Raw genomic sequence first — 16,041 nt, 5'->3', positions numbered from 1 at the left:
GTTGTGTTTAGGGCCCATTGTTCCTGTAGCCAAATAGGAAGACCCCAATATTATAAATGGTCCATAAAGGTTAGTGGTTCTGGTCCAAATCTGGCATTGCAGCGCCATTGTACTTCTGTCTGGAGGAGGTTATGTTAGAGTGGGGCCCCATTCCAGGTTGCAATCTTTGGGACTAATAATTATTCCTCAGCCACATAAGACCCCAATATTATAAATGGTGGGTGATGGGGGCACAGACTTTGCAGGTTCTGGCTGGAGATGGTCAGTGCAGTGGGGCCTATTCGAGGATGCCCTCTGTGGACCCTTGTCTCCCTCGGTATAAGACCCTAATAGCAGGGGCGTAACTACAACAGGTGCAGGAGTTGCAATCGCACCTGGGCCCTGGAGCTTAGGGGGCCCTAAAAGTCCCTTTGACCTATAGAAAAAGACTATTGCTATCAAAGATTTAAAATATTTGCGGGCCCCGTTGGAGCTTTCGCATCGGGGCCAATGAGTTTCAAGTTACGCCACTGCCTAATAGTATAAACGGTACATGGTGGCTGGGGGTCCTGGTGCAGAATTTGCATCAGACAAGGGTAGTGAGCGGGGCCCCAGTCCAGGTTGTGTCGGGGCCCCAGGATACACATCTCCCCCATGATCAGAGCATTACAGATGGCTCCTGCTCTCCCGCCGCCCTATGATCAGTGCGGAGCAGCTGCTGGAGATGTGAGGTCTGAACGTGCGTATATTACAAGGTGACTATCTCCCCCGCTGTCACCAGGCTGTCACATTCAATAGCGGTGAAGGCAGCAGCGCCGGTGTCTCGTTGTGTTTCTGTGGGAGCCGAGGTGACAGCTCCTCTGTGCTTTACTGGTGTGCAATAAAGACACCGCCGCTCCCATCTCTAATTGCTGCAGCTCTCAGGCCGCCACGTCTGAGGCTTCTACGCTGCATTAGGTGGTGGAGAAGATATGAATCTTGTGCGGATTGTTCTGCAGCGTCAGCCCCTACCAGCCCAGAAGCCATTACTGCATTCATGAAATTAAGTAGGGTGCCCAGGAGCCGGACGGTGAGGTGCGAGCCATCACTGCGCGCCTCATACAGCGGCCACAGGAGCTTACACTAATGTCTGACGGGCAACAAGGTCATTCCCAGGGAAGTCAGACGACATCTTCATGAAAGTATTCGACCATCAGACTTTGGATTTGCTGTAACTGAATGTATGAGCAGTACCTCCGGCAGCCAGTGGGGGCAGTGCTGAATACGGCTCCTATTTCTTGTTATTTGTGCTCTATACTGGGAGAGGATTCCTACATACTGAATCAGGCAGGGGCTGGCATGTCATTGGTGCAACCTGTGAAGCCACACAAGGGCCTAGGAGGTGAGGGGCCACATCCAGCTCCGACACATGTGCAATGTGCATTACAATGAGCTATTGGACTGCAGAGGGCCCCATTATTGTAACTGCACCGCGGCCTCTTCTGCCCGTGCCCACCAGTGTACAGAATATCTATACACATTGTACTGAGGGTCTCGACACGACAACAGCACTGTCCCTAGCTCTCCTGACGTGTTGTTCATCAGCACAGCATAGGCTTAGTCCTTAGTAAATGGATAAAAATCCAAAATACCTGCATCGATTTTCACCATTTCTCACTTTTTTTTTGCTTTCTTCAATATTTTTCCCTAGAAACTGCAAATCCAGGCTCTGATTGGCCCACAGGAGAACAGGTGAGTCCCCCGGGGAGCTCCCACCCTCCAGCCATAGCTTATTCCTATGAGATCAATATCATGCACACAACAAGAACCAACATCTTGCTGATGGCTTCCATGTACCAAAAATAGACTTTAGGACTGGATAGATGACAACTATGGCTATTTCCCCCCCACAAACATATAGGCTACTGCCCTTTTAAATCATCCCTGCTGCCTGTCCGTCCATGGCACTTGAGGACAGACCTGGCAGGTGCAGCAATCTTCCTTTCCCGCTGCCAGCACGGAGTGATTTATGGATTTTCTTGTTGCAGATAGATATGTATGTCACCGCGCTGTCATCTCATTATATATCCCATCATTACGGCTGGAATCCGCTCAATTTTGCTTTCATACAAATAAGCGCATTTTGCGTTCATTCGGGCCCCGTGGGCCTCCTCCCCGCGACGCTCACCCATTAGCTGCAGCTTTAATTCATGTTCCTCTATGCAAGTTTTATGAGCTGAATTCATTCTTGCACAAAAGAGCTGATTCCTCCCGGAGCGAAGAGTCGCGACTGACGCAGAAATCCCGAAATATGGAAAACGGAGAGAGGAAGGATAATATGTCTGCAAAATGCGTCAGAGCAATGCGGAGCGATAACAGTCACCTGCAGCTGGCGGAAACGTTACACGTAGTGCAGGCAGAGATCTGCCCAGTCTCTGTCCTTAAAGGGATTGTCCAGGACTTCACAATTGATGACCAGGTCGAGTACGTACCTATCCTCAGGATCTAGAGCCCCGTTCTCACAAGTGCTTGATGTAAAAAATCCAGTTACCAATAAGTGTTCCCTATCCTAACAACAGGGGAAAAAACGTAGAATTAACAACCCTATAGGGTGTGTTCACACTGAGTTTTCTATGCCAAGTTTTCAGAGCAGCAACTCTCCAATAAAAACGCCTGATTGGCGTTTCTCCCCCGAAAACGGAGCATGAAAAACCCAGCGTGAACACTCCCAATCAGTTCTTTGTGCTTTATTTCTTTCATCCATTTTTCAAGAAGTGTAAACATTATTTTTTGCACAAATTGGGTTTCCACCCAAAAAAAAAAATCGGATGCCGGATTTAAGAAATACCAGGTGCACACAGCTCCTCTTTGCTGCAGTTTTGCTTCATGTCGGGGACTAAAAGTGTCTCCTTCGCTGGGACCTTCACCCAGGTAAGTGGCTCTTACGTGAACAGCGCCGGGCGATTCGCAGAGTCGCATTGCCAATCAGGTCTAGAATCTGCTTCCCTTCCAGACGGAACAAAAACAATTCCTTGTCCTCGGGTCTATTTACCCGTCCGCTCTTTACACATCATTTTTGGAATGTAAACCAGTAAAATGATGTAGATCTTACCCAAGCGGCTGGAACGTGAGCGGCGCGGCCACGGCTCCTTCTACAGGCGAGATAACCGCTCAGAATAAAATCCAGATGAACACAAACATCTCAGGCAATCAAATGTTCCAGGTATGAACGCCGTCTCACCAGCGCAGAAAAAAAATTGTAATTGGATCTATTCTTGCTGGGAAAGCAGCTTCTTAATAAATAGGCTGCTGCTTTTCATTTGGAAACTGCCTGTCAGGTTTTCTGACTCAATTTGGCTAAGCAAGATGTGATCATATCTGTAATCCCCCGGTTACAAACACAAAATACCAAGCACTTATTGATTTAAATTTCATTAAAATGTTGCACTGAGTAAAATCAGGGGAGAGCGCTGGCGAGCAGCCCACCCGCCCGCCGGACGGATGCACGCAGCACAATGCAGAGAGGAAGGTGCCCGCGCGCAGGGCGACTGCCGCAGAGGCTTACATCGGGGATTAGGGGCTGGTGGCATAATACTGCTCAAACATATCAGTAGAGAAAGTCTCCGGCCCAGGTTCTCCCTTTCTCCACCAGTTTTACATTCTCTATCGCTGAATTATTAGTTAACCACAATGCCTCCGGGCGGTATATACATACAGGTATAGTATCGGCCATTACTACCTCTTGTGGTCGGCATTCCATAGTCTGACTGCTCTAACTGCAAAGAACCCTTTCCTATTTAGCTGCAGGAATCACCTTCCTTCACCCGTAATGAGTATCCTATGATCCTTGCAAGAAATGAATCCTGTGCCCGTCCTTTTCCTAAGTTAAACAAGCTAAACTGTTCCAACTTCTCATCATATCAGAGGCCTTCATCCCGTGTAATATAGGAGCGGCCTCCATCCCGTGTTATATAGGAGAGACCTCCATCCCGTGTAATGTAGGAGAGGTCTCCATCCCGTGTTATATAGGAGAGACCTCCATCCTGTGTAATGTAGGAGAGACCTCCATCCCATGTAATGTAGGAGAGGCCTCCATCCCATGTAAACGTAGGAGAGGCCTCCATCCCGTGTTATATAGGAGAGACCTCCATCCCGTGTAATATAGAAGAGATCTCCATCCCGTATAATACAGGAGAGGTCTCCATCCCATGTAATATAGAAGAGGTCTCCATCTGAGGTGATGGTACAGAGGACGCAATGTATTTTTTTCAGTAAAGATTAATGAAATACATTATGAATCCTAAAAGTGAGTGGTAAAGCAAGGCAAAATGCTAGGGATTAATAATGGCAACTTGATGTTCTTCGAGTACAACCGCACCAAATCACCAACACACAGGGCCAAACACACCAAACATGTCCGATCAGCCACACTCTTATATTTGGACCCCATCTTCTCTTCTTCAAATTATCAATAACCCCTTGCCACACAGACGTAATAGACAAAAGAAAATGTTCTTCCTAAGGTATTCCAGAAGAACAATTCCTATTGGACCAGAATTAAATGGATGAAACCTGTATACCACGAAGAACGGGGAGTTACCAGTAGACTCATGACAACGATTATTTACCACAAATTGAGCTAGAGGTAAGTAGGTAACCCAATCCTCCTGATTATCAGACACAAAACACCTAAGATAAGTCTCAAGATTCTGGTTAATCCGTTCAGTCTGCCCATTAGACTGTGAATGAAATGCTGGAGAATTACAGATGAATCCCCATATGAGCACAAAATGCGTTGTAAAACTTGGAAATAAACTGCACCCCTCGATCAGAAACAATATCTGTAGGAATCCTATGTGACTTCACGATTTCTTTGAGAAAAGTTTGCTTTAAAGTCTCGGCATTAAGTAACAGGTAGATCAGTGATAAAATTGACGAACAAGGTCCAAGGTCTACTGGGAATCTCCAATGGTTGAAGAGCCCCCCGACGGACGACTATGAGAGTGTCATGATCCTATGGTAGAATTTGAGCAGGAGCCTCGAGGGTTAATGCTGGTGGCCTCCCTTTGGATAGGGGAGGGCTTTTTATAGCCACTGGAGGCTTGCATCCTTGTCAGTTATACTTCTACCCTCGGCTGAGTTAAGTGACCCCCTGTAGGCTTGTGAGTTTTGTTCCCGTTTTGAGTCAGCCTGTCCCCCACGTTGCACTTGCCTGTCAATTAGGTTCTGTCTGTGGATTATCTGGTTCTCTGACCACGGCTTAGTTTCTGACTTCCCTTTCAGTTGTTCCCTCGGCTCTGGTTATACCCGCTCGGTTTCCTGACACCCGCTTGTACCCGGTTATTCTGTTTCCACGCTTGTTGGCTCCCCAGCCGGTCACTCCCCGGTAGTACCCTCAATTCTCTGCTGATCGCTCCGGGAGCTCCGGCGGCTTGCCCCGCCCGGGCCCCTCCTCCTTCGATCATGTGCCGCAGGTCTTGCACGCCTGTGACCGTGCTGTTCTGTGACTACAATAACTGTCTACCTGTCCCGTTCTGCACTGTGCGGGACTCTTGTCCGGACCTGGACAGGTCAGTCATGGGGTCCCTGACAGAGAGGTCTTAGAATGCGCACAGACACTGCAGGCAGCTACATACTCCCAGACATCCTGATGAGCACCTGGCCACCAAAAATGCTGAGTAAGGAGATCTGTTGTGACTTTATTAACAGGATGTCCTGCCAAGACCGAATCATGATGTTCATTAAGAACTGTCAGACGGAGAATTACAGATACAAACAATTTACCTAACGGACAGGCAGCAGCGCCCCCTAAGCCTCTATGAACTCCTTCTCTAGACCAGAACATATACTGTAGACGTAATAACTACAACTTTCTGTAGTATAGGAACGGGTTCACAATTATTTCCACCCCAAGGAAAACAACAAAATAAGGCATCCGCCCTAATATTCTTATCCCCTGATCTAAATGTCACAAAAAAGTTGAATCTGGTGGAAAACAACACCCATCTTGCCTTTCAAGGTGTTAGACATTTCACCGATTCCAACATTTTTATGATCAGTGATTAAAATAACCAGATGAACTTCCTCCTCCAAAAAATGATTCCATTCTTCAAAGGCCCACTTTATTACCAAGAGTTCCCTATTACCAATGTCATAGTTTTTTTCAGCGGATAACTTTTTTTTTTTAAAGTATGCACATGGACGCCATTTAGCAGGAAATGCACCGTGCGACAATAGTGCCACCTCCCCCACTTCAGATGCATCAACTTCTACAATAAAAGGCTGAGTGGCCTTAGGCTGTATATGAATCGGCACAGAAGTAAAATATCCCTTTAAAGGTGCAAAGGCCTCCCTGGCCAGACTGAACCATTTAGAAAACTCTGTCCCTTTCCTGGTCATATCCGTAAAGAGGTTTGGCCACTACCAAAAAGTTCTTGATGAACTTACTGTAGTAGTTGGTGAAACCCAAAAACCTTTGTAAAGCTTTTAAGTCTTCAGGACAATCCCAATCCAGTACCGCCTGGACTTTCGCCAGATCCATGCGAACACGGGTGGACGATATGAAATAACCCAGAAAAGGGATCTCCTGAACCCAGTGACAGTTTTAGACAAAGCATGGTCCTTGGCAAAAGTTTAAAGTGGGGCCCCAAATGCTCACATATTGCACCATCACACAGAAACATTTCTGCTATATTTACATGCGCTAAGTTCAGGCCACTAAATGATCGTGATAGACAATGTTGAAGTCGTTCGATGCTTATTCCTGATCTTTTTACACCAGCTTAGGAAGAGTGATGGGCACAGAACGAACACTAATAGATCAATCTGTCCCCATACATGTCATGTTATCAGCAGCATATCTGCAGTTTTTACTGGGCGAGGTGCTGCTGATTTCTGTTACGGCATAAACAATCCAATTACTTGATGAATAGGCAGCATTTTATTAATTTAGTATAATGCACCCCATGGTCCTCCATATAGTATAATGCGCCCCATAGTCCTCCATATAATATAATCAGGGGTGGATTAAGGGTAGTTGGGGCCCCAGGCTGTCCAGACACTGTGGGCCCCCCAGTCATGTGACGGTGTCATGTGACAGGGTCATGCGACGGGGTCATCATATACCTGGACCAGATTATTCCAGAGAAATAGTTGCTGTGTGAAACTATAATCTGTCAAACATCCATTGATCTAGTCAATTTACCCTTCAGTTCAGTATATAGTATACAGTGTATAGTGTCAGTGTCCTTCATCTTTCATCCAACACAGACCGCCATCAGTTCATTCACGACTCGTCTCTGCAGGAAATAACACAGTTATCTCGAACTCTACTTGTAGAACACATTACTTAATTTTTCCCAACTTCTACATTACACCACATGAAGAAAAAGAGGCGACATAGTGTCACTCTACATAGTAACAGGACCGCCCCCCCATTTAAAACAGTGTCCTCAAAAAATAAAATGCATCACTGCAGTAATAATATCCCTTAATTAGCCCATATGGTAATAATAATATCCCCCATTCTGGCCCCATGTATCTCATTCCTGGCTCCAGCCATATGTTCTCCCATCCTGCCCTCATGAGTATCCATCCTGCCCCATATGATCTCCCCATCCTGCCCCATCAGTCTCCATCGTATCCATCCTGCCCCATGATCCTGCATGATCTGTCTCCAATCCTGCCCCAAGTCTTTCATTCTGCCCTGTGTCTCCAATCATGCCCCATATCTACATTCTGCCCATGTGTCCAGTCCTGCCCCCAGTGTGTCCAGCATCTCTGCCCCCAGTGTCCAGCATCTCTGCCCCCAGTGTTCAGCATCTCTGCCCCCAATGTCCAGCATCCTGCCACCAGTGTGTCTAGCATCCTGCCCCCAGTGTGTCCAGCATATTGCCCTCATTGTGTCCAGCAATTGCCCCCAGTGTGTCCAGCAATCTGCCCCAGTGTCTCCAGCATATTGCCCACAGTGTCTCCAGCATATTGCCCCCAGTGTCTCTAGCACATTGCCCCTGTGTGTCCAGCATATTGCCCCAGTTTGTCCAGCATTCTGCCCCCAGTGTGTCCAGCAATATGCCCCAGTGTGTCCAGCATATTGCCCCAGTGTGTCCAGCATATTGCCCTCAGTTTGTCCAGCATTCTGCCCCAGTGTGTCCAGCATTCTGCCCCAGTGTGTACAGCATTTTGCCCCAGTGTGTCCAGCATATTGCCCCAGTGTGTCCAGCAATCTGCCCGTGTCTCCAGCATATTGCCCCCAGTGTGTCCAGCAATCTGCCCCAGTGTCTCCAGCATATTGCCCCCAGTGTCTCCAGCATTCTGTCCCCAGTGTGTCCAGCATTCTGCCCCCAGTGTGTCCAGCAATCTGCCCCAGTGTCTCCAACATATTGCCCCCAGTGTCTCCAGCATTCTGCCCAAGTGTGTCCAGCATTCTGCCCCAGTGGGCCCAGCATTCTGCCCCCAGTGTGTCCAGCAATCTTCCCCAGTGTCTCCAGCATATTACCCCAGTGTCTCCAGCATTCTGCCCCAGTGTGTCCAGCATTCTGCTCCCAGTGTGTCTAGCATTCTGCCCCAGTGTCCAGCATATCACCCCCAGTTTGTCCAGCATTCTGCCCCAGTGTCTTTAGCATATTGCCCCCAGTGTGTCCAGCATTCTGCCCCAGTGTCTCCAGCATATTTCCCCCAGTGTGTCCAGCAATCTGTCCCAGTGTCTCCAGCATATTGCCCCGTGTGTCCAGCATATTGCCCCAGTGTGTCCAGCATATTGCCCCCAGTTTGTCCATCATTCTGCCCCAGTGTGTACAGCATTTTGCCCCAGTGTGTCCAGCATATTGCCCCCAGTATGTCCAGCAATCTGCCCCAGTGTCTCCAGCATATTGCCCCCAGTGTGTCCAGCAATCTGCCCCAGTGTCTCCAGCATATTGCCCCCAGTGTCCAGCATCTCTGCCCCCAGTGTCCAGCATCTCTGCCCCCAGTGTTCAGCATCTCTGCTGTTGTGAATTCTGTGATCGAACTCCCTCCTGTGGTCATGATTGGTACTTCGGCGAGTTCTGTCCATGGACTCCCTCTGGTGGCTGTGAGTGGAGCTGCTGCTTCTGAGGTTCCTTCCACAGGTGACGTAGTTTATTCTTTGGCTGGCTGCTCTATTTAACTCCACTCAGATCGTTACTCCATGTCAGCTGTCAATGTTCTTGTACTGGTTCAGTTGCTCTTGGATCTTTCTGGTGACCTGTCTACTCCAGCAGAAGCTAAGTCCCTGCTAGTTATTATTTGTTCATTGTTTCCTTGTCTGGCTTGCTTTCATGATTTTGCCTTGCTAGCTGGAAGCTCTGGGATGCAGAGTGGCACCTCCGCACCGTGAGTCGGTGCGGAGGTCTTATTTGCACACTCTGCGTGGTCTTTTTGTAGTTTTTTGTGCTGACCGCAAAGATATCTTTCCTATCCTCAGTCTGTTTAGTAAGTCTGGCCTCCCTTTGCTGAAACCTGTTTCATTTCTGTGTTTGTGACTTTCATCTTTACTCACAGTCAATATATGTGGGGGCTGCCTTTTCCTTTGGGGAATTTCTCTGAGGCAAGGTAGGCTTTATTTTCTATCTTTAGGGCTAGTTAGCTCTTAAGCTGTGAAGAGGCGTCTAGGCAGTGTTAGGTACGCTCCACGGCTATTTCTAGTTGTGTGATAGGATTAGGGGTTGAGGTCAGCAGATCTCCCACTTCCCAGAGCTTGTCCTGTGTGTGTTTAACCATCAGGTCGTTCCGGGTGCTCCTAACCACCAGGTCCATAACAGTACAGCTGGCCCAAAGTACTAATGCATCTCAATAGAGGGATAAGAGAAGTTCTGAGACCATTTTTTTTTCTCTGCAGTGTGTTCTGTCTTACTTTTCCCCTTAACCTTTGGGTGGTTCAGGACACAGGTGTAGATATGGACATTCAAGGTCTGTCCTCTTGTGTAGATCATCTCACTGCAAGGGTACAAAACATTTAAGATTTTGTGGTTCAGAATCCGATGTTAGAGCCTAGAATTCCAATTCCTGATTTGTTTTCTGGGGATAGATCTAAGTTCCTGAATTTCAAAAATAATTGTAAACTGTTTCTAGTTTTGAAACCCCGCTCCTCTGGTGACCCCGTTCAACAAGTAAAAATCATTATTTCTTTGTTGCGTGGTGACCCTCAGGACTGGGCATTTTCCCTTGCGCCAGGAGATCCTGCATTGCGTGATGTAGATGCGTTTTTTCTGGCGCTTGGATTGCTTTATGATGAACCAAATTCAGTGGATCAGGCAGAGAAAATCTTGCTGGCTTTGTGTCAGGGTCAGGATGAAGCGGAGGTGTATTGTCAGAAGTTTAGAAAGTGGTCTGTGCTTACTCAGTGGAATGAGTGTGCCCTGGCGAAAATTTTCAGAAAGGGTCTTTCTGAAGCCCTTAAGGATGTCATGGTGGGATTTCCCATGCCTGCTGGTCTGAATGAGTCTATGTCCTTGGCCATTCAGATCGATCGGCGCTTGCGTGAGCGCAAAGCTGTGCACCATTTGGCGGTATTCTCTGAGCATAGGCCTGAGCCTATGCAATGTGATAGGACTTTTACCAGAGCTGAACGGCAAGAACACAGACGTCGGAATGGGCTGTGTTTTTACAGTGGTGATTCCACTCATGCTATCTCCGATTGTCCTAAGCGCACTAAGCGGTTCGCTAGATCTGCCACCATTGGTACGGTACAGTCTAAATTTCTTTTGTCCGTTACTCTGATTTGCTCTTTGTCGTCCTATTCTGTTATGGCATTTGTGGATTCAGGTGCTGCCCTGAATTTGATGGACTTGGAGTTTGCCAGGTGCTGTGGTTTTTTCTTGGAGCCCTTGCAGTATCCTATTCCATTGAGAGGAATTGATGCTACGCCTTTGGCCAAGAATAAGCCTCAGTACTGGACTCAATTGACCATGTGCATGGCTCCTGCACATCAGGAGGATATTCGCTTTTTGGTGTTGCATAATCTGCATGATGTGGTCGTTTTGGGGTTGCCATGGCTACAGGTCCATAATCCAGTATTGGATTGGAAATCTATGTCTGTGTCTGGCTGGGGTTGTCAGGGGGTACATGGTGATGTTCCATTGCTGTCAATTTCGCCTTCCACTCCTTCTGAAGTCCCTGATTTTTTGTCAGATTACCGGGATGTATTTGATGAGCCCAAATCCAGTGCCCTACCTCCTCATAGGGATTGCGATTGTGCTATTAATTTGATTCCTGGTAGTAAGTTTCCTAAGGGCCGACTGTTTAATTTATCTGTGCCAGAGCACGCCGCTATGCGGAGTTATATAAAGGAATCCTTGGAGAAAGGTCATATTCGCCCGTCGTCATCACCGTTGGGAGCAGGGTTCTTTTTTGTGGCCAAGAAGGATGGTTCTTTGAGACCTTGTATTGATTACCGCCTTCTTAATAAGATCACAGTCAAATTTCATTAGCCTTTGCCGCTGCTGTCTGATTTGTTTGCTCGGATTAAGGGGGCTAGTTGGTTCACCAAGATAGATCTTCGAGGGACGTATAATCTTGTGCGAATTAAACAGGGCGATGAATGGAAAACAGCATTTAATACGCCCGAGGGCCATTTTGAGTACCTGGTTATGCCATTCGGGCTTTCTAATGCTCATCTGTGTTTCAGTCCTTTATGCATGACATCTTCCGAGAGTACCTGGATAGATTCATGATTGTATATTTGGATGATATTTTGGTCTTTTCGGATATTTGGGAGTCTCATGTGAAGCAGGTCAGAATGGTGTTCCAGGTCCTTCGTGCGAATTCTTTGTTTGTGAAGGGGTCAAAATGTCTCTTTGGAGTTCAGAAGGTTTTTCATTTTTGGGTTTCATTTTTTCCCCTTCTACTATCGAGATGGACCTTGTTAAAGTTCAGGCCAATTATGACTGGATTCAGCCGACATCTGTGAAGAGCCTGCAGAAGTTCCTGGGCTTTGCTAATTTTTACCGTCGCTTCATCGCTAATTTTTCTAGTGTTGCTAAACCGTTGACTGATTTGACCAAGAAAGGTGCTGATGTGGTCAATTGGTCCTCTGTGGCTGTAGAGGCTTTTCAAGAGTTGAAGCGTCATTTTTCTTCTGCCCCTGTGTTGTGCCAGCCAGATTTTTCGCTCCCGTTTCAGGTTGAGGTTGATGCTTCTGAGATTGGAGCAGGGGCTGTTTTGTCGCAAAGAAGTTCTGATGGCTCGGTGATGAAACCATGTGCCTTCTTTTCTAGAAAATTCTCGCCTACTGAGCGCAATTATGATGTTGGCAATTGAGAGTTGTTGGCCATGAAGTGGGCATTCGAGGAGTGGCCACATTGGCTTGAAGGAGCCAAGCATCGTGTGGTGGTCTTGATGGATCACAAGAATTTGACTTATCTCGAGTCTGCCAAACGGTTGAATCCTAGACAGGCTCGATGGTCGCTGTTTTTCTCCCGTTTTAATTTTGTGGTTTCGTACCTTCCGGGCTCTAAGAATGTGAAGGCTGATGCCCTGTCAAGGAGTTTTGTTCCCTGACTCTCCGGGTGTTCCTGAGCCGGCGGGTATTCTCAAAGAGGGGGTAATTTTGTCTGCCATCTCCCCTGATTTGCGGCGGGTGCTGCAGAAGTTTCAGGTTGATAGACCTGACCGTTGTCCAGCGGAGAAACTGTTTGTCCCTGATAGATGGACTAGTAGAGTTATGTCTGAGGTTCATTGTTCGGTGTTGGCTGGTCATCCTGGAATCTTTGGTATCAGAGATGTGGTGGCTAGATCCTTTTGGTGGCCTTCTTTGTCACGGGATGTGCATTCTTTTGTGCAGTCCTGTGGGACTTGTGCTCGGGCTAAGCCCTGCTGTTCTCGTGCCAGTGGGTTGCTTTTGCCCTTGCCGGTCCCGAAGAGGCCCTGGACGCATATTTCCATGGATTTTATTTCAGATCTCCCTGTCTCTCAAAGAATGTCGGTAATTTGGGTGGTTTGTGATCGCTTCTCTAAGATGGTCCATTTGGTACCCTTGTCTAAATTGCCTTCCTCCTCTGATTTGGTCCCATTGTTTTTCCAGCATGTGGTTCGTTTGCATGGCATTCTGGAGAACATCATCTCGGACAGAGGTTCCCAGTTTGTTTCGAGGTTTTGGCGGTCCTTTTGTGCTAAGATGGGCATTGATTTGTCGTTTTCTTCAGCTTTCCATCCTCAGACAAATGGCCAAACCGAACGAACTAATCAGACTTTGGAAACATATCTGAGATGCTTTGTTTCTGCTGATCAGGATGATTGGGTGTCCTTCTTGCCTTTGGCTGAGTTCGCCCTTAATAATCGGGCCAGCTCGGCTACTTTGGTTTCGCCTTTTTTCTGTAATTCTGGTTTCCATCCTCGTTTCTCTTCAGGGCAGGTTGAGCCTTCGGACTGTCCTGGTGTGGATACTGTGGTGGACAGGTTGCAGCAGATTTGGACTCATGTGGTGGACAATTTGACATTGTCCCAGGAGAAGGCTTAATGTTTCGCTAACCGCCGGCGCTGTGTGGGTCCCCGACTTCGTGTTGGAGATTTGGTTTGGTTGTCGTCTCGTTATGTACCTATGAAGGTTTCCTCTCCTAAGTTTAAGCCTCGTTTCATTGGTCCGTATAAGATTTCGGAAGTTCTCAATCCTGTGTCATTTCGTTTGGCCCTTCCAGCTTCTTTTGCCATCCATAATGTGTTGCATAGGTCGTTATTGCGGAGATATGTGGCGCCTATGGTTCCCTCCGTTGATCCTCTTGCCCCGGTGTTGGTCGAGGGGGAGTTGGAGTATGTGGTGGAGAAGATTTTGGATTCTCATATTTCGAGATGGAAACTCCAGTACCTGGTCAAGTGGAAGGGTTATGGTCAGGAAGATAATTCCTGGGTTTTTGTCTCTGATGTTCATGCTGCCGATCTAGTTCGTGCCTTTCATTTGGCTTGTCCTGATCGGCCTGGGGGCTCTGGTGAGGGTTCGGTGACCCCTCCTCAAGGGGGGGGTACTGTTGTGAATTCTGTGATCGAACTCCCTCCTGTGGTCAAGATTGGTACTTCGGCGAGTTCTGTCCATGGACTCCCTCTGGTGGCTGTGAGTGGAGCTGCTGCTTCTGAGGTTCCTTCCACAGGTGACATAGTTTATTCTTTGGCTGGCTGCTCTATTTAACTCCACTCAGATTGTTACTCCATGCCAGCTGTCAATGTTCTTGTACTGGTTCAGTTGCTCTTGGATCTTTCTGGTGACCTGTCTACTCCAGCAGAAGCTAAGTCCCTGCTAGTTATTATTTGTTCATTGTTTCCTTGTCCAGCTTGCTTTCATGATTTTGCCTTGCTAGCTGGAAGCTCTGGGATGCAGAGTGGCACCTCCGCACCGTGAGTCGGTGCGGAGGTCTTTTTGCACACTCTGCGTGGTCTTTTTGTAGTTTTTTGTGCTGACCGCAAAGATACCTTTCCTATCCTCAGTCTGTTAAGTAAGTCTGGCCTCCCTTTGCTGAAACCTGTTTCATTTCTGTGTTTGTGACTTTCATCTTTACTCACAGTCAATATATGTGGGGGCTGCCTTTTCCTTTGGGGAATTTCTCTGAGGCAAGGTAGGCTTTATTTTCTATCTTTAGGGCTAGTTAGCTCTTAGGCTGTGAAGAGGCATCTAGGCAGTGTTAGGTACGCTCCACGGCTATTTCTAGTTGTGTGATAGGATTAGGGGTTGCGGTCAGCAGAGCTCCCACTTCCCAGAGCTTGTCCTGTGTGTGTTTAACCATCAGGTCGTTCCGGGTGCTCCTAACCACCAGGTCCATAATACTCTGCCAGCATCCTGCCCCCAGTGTGTCCAGCATATTGCCCTCATTGTGTCCAGCATATTGCCCCCAGTGTGTCCAGCAATCTGCCCCAGTGTCTCCAGCATATTGCCCACAGTGTCTCCAGCATATTGCCCCCAGTGTCTCTAGCACATTGCCCCAGTGTGTCCAGCATATTGCCCCAGTTTGTCCAGCATTCTGCCCCCAGTGTGTCCAGCAATATGCCCCAGTGTGTCCAGCATATTGCCCCAGTGTGTCCAGCATATTGCCCCCAGTTTGTCCAGCATTCTGCCCCAGTGTGTCAAGCATTCTGCCCCAGTGTGTACAGCATTTTGCCCCAGTGTGTCCAGCATATTGCCCCAGTGTGTCCAGCAATCTGCCCCAGTGTCTCCAGCATATTGCCCCCAGAGTGTCCAGCAATCTGCCCCAGTGTCTCCAGCATATTGCCCCCAGCGTCTTCAGCATTCTGCCCCCAGTGTGTCCAGCATTCTGCCCCCAGTGTGTCCAGCAATCTGCCCCCAGTGTCTCCAACAAATTGCCCCCAGTGTCTCCAGCATTCTGCCCAAGTGTGTCCAGCATTCTGCCCCAGTGGGCCAAGCATTCTGCCCCCAGTGTGTCCAGCAATCTTCCCTAGTGTCTCCAGCATATTACCCCCAGTGTCTCCAGCATTCTGCCCCAGTGTGTCCAGCATTCTGCTCCCAGTGTGTCTAGCATTCTGCCCCAGTGTCCAGCATATCGCCCCCAGTTTGTCCAGCATTCTGCCCCAGTGTCTTTAGCATATTGCCCCCAGTGTGCCCAGCATTCTGCCCCAGTGTCTCCAGCATATTTCCCCCAGTGTGTCCAGCAATCTGTCCCAGTGTCTCCAGCATATTGCCCCGTGTGTCCAGCATATTGCCCCAGTGTGTCCAGCATATTGCCCCCAGTTTGTCCATCATTCTGCCCCAGTGTGTACAGCATTTTGCCCCAGTGTGTCCAGCATATTGCCCCCAGTATGTCTAGCAATCTGCCCCAGTGTCTCCAGCATATTGCCCCCAGTGTGTCCAGCAATCTGCCCCCAGTGTGTCTAGCATTCTGCCCCAGTGTCTCCAGCATATTTCCCCCAGTGTGTCCAGCAATCTGCCCCAGTGTCTCCAGCATATTGCCCCCAGTGTGTCCAGCAATCTGCCCAGTGTGTCCAGCATATTGCCCCCAGTGTGTCCAGCATATTGCCCCCAGTGTGTTCAGCATCTCTGCCCCCAGTGCGTCCAGCATCTCTTCCCCAGTGGGTCCAGTATCTCTGCCCCCAGTGTCCAGTATTCTGGCCCGGGCCCCCCAGATT

This window comes from Ranitomeya imitator, chromosome 1 (assembly GCF_032444005.1).
Source record: "Ranitomeya imitator isolate aRanImi1 chromosome 1, aRanImi1.pri, whole genome shotgun sequence".
NCBI classification, from domain to species: Eukaryota; Metazoa; Chordata; class Amphibia; order Anura; family Dendrobatidae; genus Ranitomeya; species Ranitomeya imitator.
This window is presented reverse-complemented; position numbering follows the sequence as displayed.